The sequence below is a fragment of the Bison bison genome, unplaced genomic scaffold (genome assembly GCF_000754665.1).
Source record: "Bison bison bison isolate TAMUID 2011002044 unplaced genomic scaffold, Bison_UMD1.0 scf7180017864469, whole genome shotgun sequence".
Lineage (NCBI taxonomy): Eukaryota > Metazoa > Chordata > Mammalia > Artiodactyla > Bovidae > Bison > Bison bison.
The window spans coordinates 5,225,375-5,233,394 of NW_011495030.1; the positions used below are offsets into that span (position 1 = coordinate 5,225,375).

The window sequence follows — 8,020 nt, forward strand, 5'->3', positions numbered from 1 at the left end:
CCAGGGGGAGAATATTTACAAACCTACGTAGCTTAGATCAAGTGTCTACTGAAGATAATTGATAAGAAAACAATGGGACAGTGTACTGAGAAGAAAGAAAGATGAAGTCAGGCAGAATACTGGATAATACCAGCAACTAGGAGACAGAATAAGAAAAATGTATATTTATTTAATTTTAATTGGGAAAATAAACCCTCTTAAATGCATTAGACATCTCTTTAGTGTCTTAAAGTGTTCTCAATATGGCATATTTTTTTCTTGATTTTACAGGTTATCATGTTTACTGTTTTTTATGCTAGAATATGATATCACAATACCTTTTGGAGTTTTTATTATATGAAGTGTTGTATCCTGTACTAAATGATCTCAGACTTCTAAATTTTTAAGGTTCTTATGTTTACTATTATGTCGAAGAATCAGTAAGACTATACTGCTAATGGCTTTTACCTGTTAGTGCTATCAGAATCCCAAATTCAGGTAGACTCTCCCTTTTTTCCAATTTGCTGTTTCTCTTTGTTCCCCAGTAATCAATGACTGAGATTATTAGGATTATCTGGAAAATATAAGACAGATTCTAACTAAGAACCTGAGAAGTCTTCCTATGGATAAAATATATCTGCTCTTTACTGTATCTATTTAGATTAGAAATCTTTCTTGCCTCTGGATGACTGTAACACTCTGAGAATTTCAAACTGAAAGAGAGGCTTACAAAATAACAGAAATTGTGGTAGGAATTACTGGGGGAGTACAAATCAAAAATATTTCTTTGGAGAAATTCTAGAAGCGTAAGGATCACAGGGAAGCTGCCAACAGTGATTCCCAGCTGCTTGCAACACTGACCTGTAATTCTTATGACTCAGGAAGCCTACAGAAGCCAATTCTAGTGAGTTTAGCTGTCTACAGCACTTCAAGAGTGATTCTCAGAAGACTCGTTGGAATTCATGAGAAGCCCCACAAATTCTTGATTTCTAGAGATTCCCTAGAAGACAAAGCAAGGCACTGCAGATCATCTCAACTATTTACCTATAGCTGCTGCCACAGTAATGATTTCTTCTCCCCTATTTTCAAGTCTTCTAAGATAGTATCCTAAAACCATGCACTGAATGGGATTCTATAAAATGCAGATCCAGACTTCTTCCCTGCAAATGTAGAAAGAATGAGGTGTAATGCCTAGTTTAACAATAGAGAGTTTGACACTGTCCACCCCTTTATCAGCTTAGCAGTTATGCACACCTCTCTACCCATATTTGAAATTTCAAATAACAATATCATGCTTATGGCTAACATATATTAATATAACTATACCTTTAAATACCAAAGATATATTCACTTTATCCCCCCAAATGGAAAACAGAAATTTTATAAGTTTATAAATTTTATACTACTTTTGAGTAATTTCCATTCTTTTTTCAGTGAGTCCTCTTGATATTCTGTAACTTAAAAAGAAGACATTATTAATTAATATATAAAATATATATATAAGAAAGCTAAGAACAAACTATGTCTACTACAGTCTTCGTTTCTGAAACTGGTCAGGAGACTATGCTGGTTATTTGTTTCTTCCATGGCTTAGTCTGTATTCTCTTTATTTTAGCTAAAATCACAGCTGTTCTGCCCCATACCTTCATTTCTAGGGCCATTATTGGTCTCCCAGTATTGCGTTGTCATAGTCTCCCAGTAACTTTTACTCTATACATGTAAATTCCAAGAGTTTCACAAGAGAATATCCTACTTATGGACGTAATCCTTCATGTCCCACCATGTAACATTATGAAACCACCCTCATTTCTCTAGCAAAATTGAGCACCATAATGTGTCTTTGCCTGAAGCGTTAGGCATTATGACATTATAGCTAGCGGCAAAAGAAACTCCAGAGTGCCATCTAATAACCTCAACTTCCAGTTAACTGCATTCACTACTGTGTTCCCAGTGGAAATACTCCTCTCTTGAGAATTAGTATCTTTAAAGACTCCAAAGTCACAAAAGCAAGAAGCAAAAAATTTGGAATAGACTATTAAGGGATAATAGAGAAAGAAGTCCATTTTACCCCTTCCTTCCCCGAATTGTATGTTCCAGCTATAGGGAAAAATAGCCCCCAAAATATACGGCACCATGTTGGTTTTTTCCAGATCTATAGTTGCTAGCACGGTAACTGGGTCTTGAGTAGGCTGTTCCACTATTCTATCAGGGAAGTCTCTTTGGGGTTATAAGAGAGATAAAATCAATGAATACTGTGGTTGTGCATCTATTCTTTTGTTGTAAAATGAGTTTCTTCGTTAGAAGCAATGTTGGGTATGATGCCTTGAAGGTGAAGAAGATACTCAGTGTATCCACAAAAGATATTGTGGGTAGAATCACTGCAGATTACACGGAGGATGAGCAAATGGAATTGAGTATCAATTCCAGTGAGTAAAAATTTCATACTTCATGATGGAATGTCCCAATGTGATTACTTGCCACCAAAGGGTTGGACAGTGTTCCTGGGAAATGATGCCATTTTCAGCATTCAGTATTGTCTCTAGTCTCAGTGTGTTGGGCACTCAACAGTGATTGTTATCTGTATTGTTAAATCCATATATACTTTTAACATACCCTTCCTGCAAAGTCTGCTTTGTTCATAAACCCATGACTAGAGAAAGAGGCTGACAGATATCTATCCCACAGATCTTCTTGTCCACTTGATTTATAAGAAACTCCTTTTCAGGGAAACCTTTGTGTGAAATTCACCTGGATAAAAATATTCTCATACCTAGCACCCATTCTCAGATTGTTGCTGTTGTTATTCAGGCACTCAGTAATAACTCTTTGTGACTCAATGGACTGCAGCATGCCAGGCTTTCCTGTCCTTCACTATCTCCCGGAGTTTGCCCAAATTCATGTCCATTGAGTCGATGATGCCATCCAACTATCTCATCCTCTGTTGCCCTCTTCTCCTGCTTTCAATCTTCCCCAGCATCAGGGTCTTTTCCAATGAGTTTGTTCCTTACATCAGGTGGCCACACTATTGGAGCTTCAACATCAGTTGTTCCAATGAATATTCAGGGTTGATTTCCTTTAGGATTGACTGGTTTGATCTCCTTGCTGTCCAACAGACTCTCCAGAGTCTTCTCCAACACCACAATTCATAAGCCTGAATTCTTCAGCACTCAGCCTTCTTTATGGTCCAGTTCTCATATCCATACAGGACTATTAGAAAACCATCAGTTCAGTTCAGTTGCTCAGCTATATCAGACTCTGTGACCCCATGGAGTGGAGCACACCAGGCTTCCATGTCCATCACCAACTCCCAGAGCTCGCTCAAACTCATGTCCATCAGATAGTTGGTGATGTGATCCAACCACCTCATCCTCTGTCATCCCCTTCTCCTGCCTTCAATCTTTCCCAGCATTAGGATCTTTTCCAGTGAGTCAGTTCTTCTCATCAGGTGACCGAAGTATTAAAGCTTCAGCTTCAGCATCAGTCCTTCCAATGAATATTCAGGACTGATTTCTTTAGGATGGACAGATTTGATCTCCTTCCAGTCCAAGGGACTCTCAAGAGTCTTCTCCAACACCACAGTTCAAAAGCATCTGTTCTTCGGCACTCAGCTTTCTTTGTGGTCCAACTGGAAAAATCATAGCTATGACTAGATGGATGTTTGTCAGCAAAGAAATATCGGTGGTTTTTAATATGCTGCCTAGGTTTGTCATTACTTTTCTTCCAAGGAGTAAGCGTCTTTTACTTCCATGGCTACAGTCACTATCCACAGTGATTTTGGAGCCCAAGAAAATAAAGTCTGTCACTGTTTCCATTTTTCCCCTATCTATTTGCCATGAAGTGATGGGACCAGATGCGATGATCTTTGTTTTTTGAATTTTGAGTTTTAAGCCAACTTTTTCACTCTCCTCTTTTACCTTTGTCAGGTTCTCTTCACTTTTAGCCCTTAGGATGGTGTCATCTGCATATCTGAGGTTATTGATATTTCTCCCAGCAATCTTGATTCCACCTTGTGATTCATCCAGTCTGGGTTTCGTATGATGTACTCTGTATATAAGTTAAATAAGCAGGGTGGCAATATACAGCCTTGATGTACTCCTTTTCCTATTTGGAACCAGTCCATTGTTCCATGTCCAGTTCTAACTGTTGCTTCTTGGCCTGCATATAGGTTTCTCAGAAGACAGGTATGGTGGTCTGATGTTCCCATCTCTTGAAGAATTTTTCATAGTTTGTTGTGATCCACACAGTCAAAAGCTTTGGCATAGTCAATAAAACAGAAGTAGATGTTTTTCTGTAATTCCCTTGAGTTTTCTGTGATCCAGCATATATTGGCAATTTGATCATTGGTTCCTTTGCCTTTTCTAAATCCAGCTTAAACATCTGGAATTTCATGTACTTTTGAATCCTAGCTTGAAGGATTTTGTGCATTACCTTGCTAACATTGTGTGGTCATTTAAACATTCTTTGGCATTGCCTTTCTTTGGGATTGGAATGAAAACTGACCTTTTCCAGTTCTGTGACCACTGCTGAGTTTTCCGAATTTGCTGTCATATTAAGTGCAGCACTTTCACAGCATCATCTTTTAGGATTTGAAATAGCTCAACTGGAATTCCATCACCTCCACTAGCTTTGTTCATAGTGATGCTTCCTAAGACCCACTTGACTTCACATTCGAGGATGTCTGGTTCTAGTTGAGTGATCACACCATTGTGGTTATCTGGACATTAAGAGCTTTTTTTTGTTTGTTTTTTTCAGTTCTGTGTATTCTTGTCACCTCTTCTTAGTATCTTCTGCTTCTGTTAAGTCCATACCGTTTCTGTTCTTTGTTGTGTCCTTCGTTGTGAAATGTTTCCTTGGGATCTCTAATTTTCTTGATGAGATCTCTAGTCTATCTTATTCTATTGTCTCCCTCTATTTCTTTGCATCATTCATTTAAGGAGAGTTTTGTTGTTGTTGTTTTGTCTTTCCTTGCCATTCTTTGTAACTCTGCATTCAAATGGGTATATCTTTCCTTTTCTCCTTGGCCTTTTGCTTCTCTTCTTTTCTTAGCTATTTGTAAGGCCTCCTCAGACAACCATTTTGCCTTGTTGCACTTCCTTTTCTTGGAGATGGTTTTGATCATTGCCTCCTGTACAATGTCATGAGCCTCTGTCCATAGTTCTTCAGGCGCTCTGTCTATCAGATCTAATCCCTTGAATCTATTTGTCACTTCCACTATATATTCGTAAGGGATTTGATTTAGATCATACCTGAATGGCCTAATGGTTTTCCCTACTTGAGAAAGTTCCAGCCATGGACGTTTTCCTCTGTCTTCCTTATCAGTCGCTCCTCAAACTTACATCCTTTCACCATCTGGCTGAACCACTGACTGTTGCCCACAGATTGACATAAACCTTATCTCTGCCTATGTATCTTTTCAGGTAAAGGTAACAACTGGATGTGTCACTGAAAGTTCTACTGGGAGTATTCCCTTCCCAAATGTCTTTCAGAATCATTTCAGAGCATCCTTATAAAGCTGCAGCTGTCCAATTTGGAGTTGTGATAGCATTCCTTTTGGAATTTTTAGGCCTTTACAGTAGTTCTGAATTCACTTCTTCTTATAATTAGTGGCATGAACTTTCCATGGGTTTGAGGGAGAAGTGGCTGTTTCAATCGTAGTTACCATAACAGTCAGCTGCACACGAATTTACTCAGTCCTCGATGACCCACCTGAGTCTAGTCTCGTATATCGCCCTTCTACTTGGTGATGAAGTGCTGTCATGCATGACTGAATTTTATATATCTTGATGGCACACACAACACCTTATTCATGAGCCATAACTCAAGTAGTATGGTCAGTTGGTCTTCTGTGGTCAGTTGTTTAGTTTCCAGTATGGCCCAGTAACAAACAGGCACTGTGTTTTCAAGATGAGAATTTTTTGTTGCAAAACAGGGCATGTCTTTCTATCCAAATTTTAGAGTTATATATGCTCTGTGATTCTCTGAGTGGGTTTGCCAGAAGTATCATATCAAAGCCATATAAATTACAGATAATTAGGTTACAGTTTTATCTAGTGAGTCATATGGTTGAAATGGGAAATCAGCTTGCACTGCATCCTGGACCTGCTGCAAAATCTCTTCTTGCTTTGGGCTCCCATCACAACTGGTACCACTGGTAAACTAGATAAATATTCAATAAGTGGGTACAATAACACATTCCTATGCTGTCTATCTACCTTCCAAAATGCAACCATCTTCACCAGACATTGTGACTCTATATTAATAATAGGAGATACAAGATACATCAACTTGTCTTTCTCTTTAAATAGAATGTCTCATTATTTCCTAGATCACTGGACTCCTAAACATCGCACTGGGGTAGCAGGCCCCCGACTTTCCCTCAGGCTTATTCTTACCTTCTAACGTGCATATATTTCATAAATTCACCTTGAGTACTCTCTACTTCCATGTCCACTCAGCACTGTCATCAGCCTAGTGGACCGCACGATACCCTGTGAGGTAGTGGCGTGATCAAGTTCATTTTAGACAGCATGAGTTCTTTTCAAACTCTTGTTGTGCTCCAGATCATCTGGAGATCATGTTAAAATTTTGATTAAAATCTTGTTAAAATTTTGATTAAGTAGATTTGGAGTGGGACCTGCATTCCTAACAATCTTCCAGGTGATGGTAATGACACTTTGAATAAAAAGAGACTAACTTCAACAAGAGAATCCGAAAGTTGACATGTTGAGTCGCTAAGTCATGTCCAGCTCTTTGCAACCCCATAAGCTGCAGCACACCAGGCTTCCCTGTCCTTCACTATCTCCCTGAGTTTGCTCGAACTCATGTCCATTGAGTCAGTGATGCCATCCAACCATCTCATCCTCTGTTGTCCACTTCTCTTCTTGCCCTCAATCTTTCCCAGCATCAGGGTCTTTTCCAATGAGTTGGGTCTTTGCATTAGGTGGCCAAAGTGTCAGAGCTTCAGCACCTAGGATTGCCTGGTTTGATCTTCTTGCTGTCCAAAGGACTCTCAAGAGTCTTCTCCAGCACCACAGTTTGAAAGCATCAGTTCTTTGGACCTCAACCTTCTTTAATCAAAAACTTGACATACCCCTGAAGAAAGTCACTGATGGTATAATACTCTCCTTTCCAAGTGAAAGCAAACTGTTTTTGGTGATCTTGTTGATTGCAGAAAAAAGATGCCAAGTCAGTATCTGTATAGCAGTTTGCCAAGTTTGTGTTGGACATGCCCTGATAAAGAGACCACAGTTGGAACAATTAATGCATATGGAATGACCTCCTGATTAAGTCTGTGAAAATACACTTTCATTCTCCAAGAGCAGTCTATCTCCTGCACAAGTTAAATTAGGAGATAAAAGAGAATTAATAGAAATCAGCACATTTCATCCTTCAAATCTCTAATGGTGAAACAATTCTCTGCATTTTCCCTAGGAAAGTAGTAGTATTTATGATTTACCATCTTGATAGAAAATGTATTCCAGGTGGTTTCACTTGGCCCTTTCCACCATAATAGCCCCCATTTCATAGGTGGAGTAACTAGAGTATCAGATGTATGTATTGGGCCAGTTGCCAAGTAAATCTGCCCCTTCCTTGCATCTGAAGTGAAAGTGGAGTTGCTCAGTCATGCTCAACTCTTTGTGACCCCATGGACTGTAGCCTACCAGGCTCCTCTGTCCATGGGATTTTCCAGGCAAGAATACTGGAGTGAGTTTCTATTTCCTTCTCCAGGGGATCTTCCCAACCCAGGGATTGAACCTGGGTCTTCTGCATTGCAGGCAGACACTTTACCATCTGAGCTACCAGGGAAGCCCCCTTGCATCTAAAAACTGGAGAAACAACTACAGAGAGGAACTGTAAACCCATTGGTCTTACTATAAATGGACTTAAACTTCATTTATCAACTGAACTTCCTACTCTAAGTGATATATCAGGTCTACAAAGATTAGTGTTTGCATTCATTTTTAGGAGGTGTACTGTAATCTCTGAGAAGTCTAGGTGGTTGTTTTCCCAATACACAGTCACTCTGATAAATAGCCACTTT

The 8,020-nt window shown here is 39.2% G+C and overlaps 1 non-coding gene across 1 annotated transcript; it reads right to left on the bottom strand.

Annotated features, from left to right (window-relative positions):
- Positions 1-7,713: 7,713 nt before the first annotated feature.
- TRNAC-GCA lies at positions 7,714-7,785 on the bottom strand. The gene has a single exon. It is a non-coding gene; the product is annotated as a tRNA-Cys (tRNA).
- Positions 7,786-8,020: the final 235 nt, after the last annotated feature.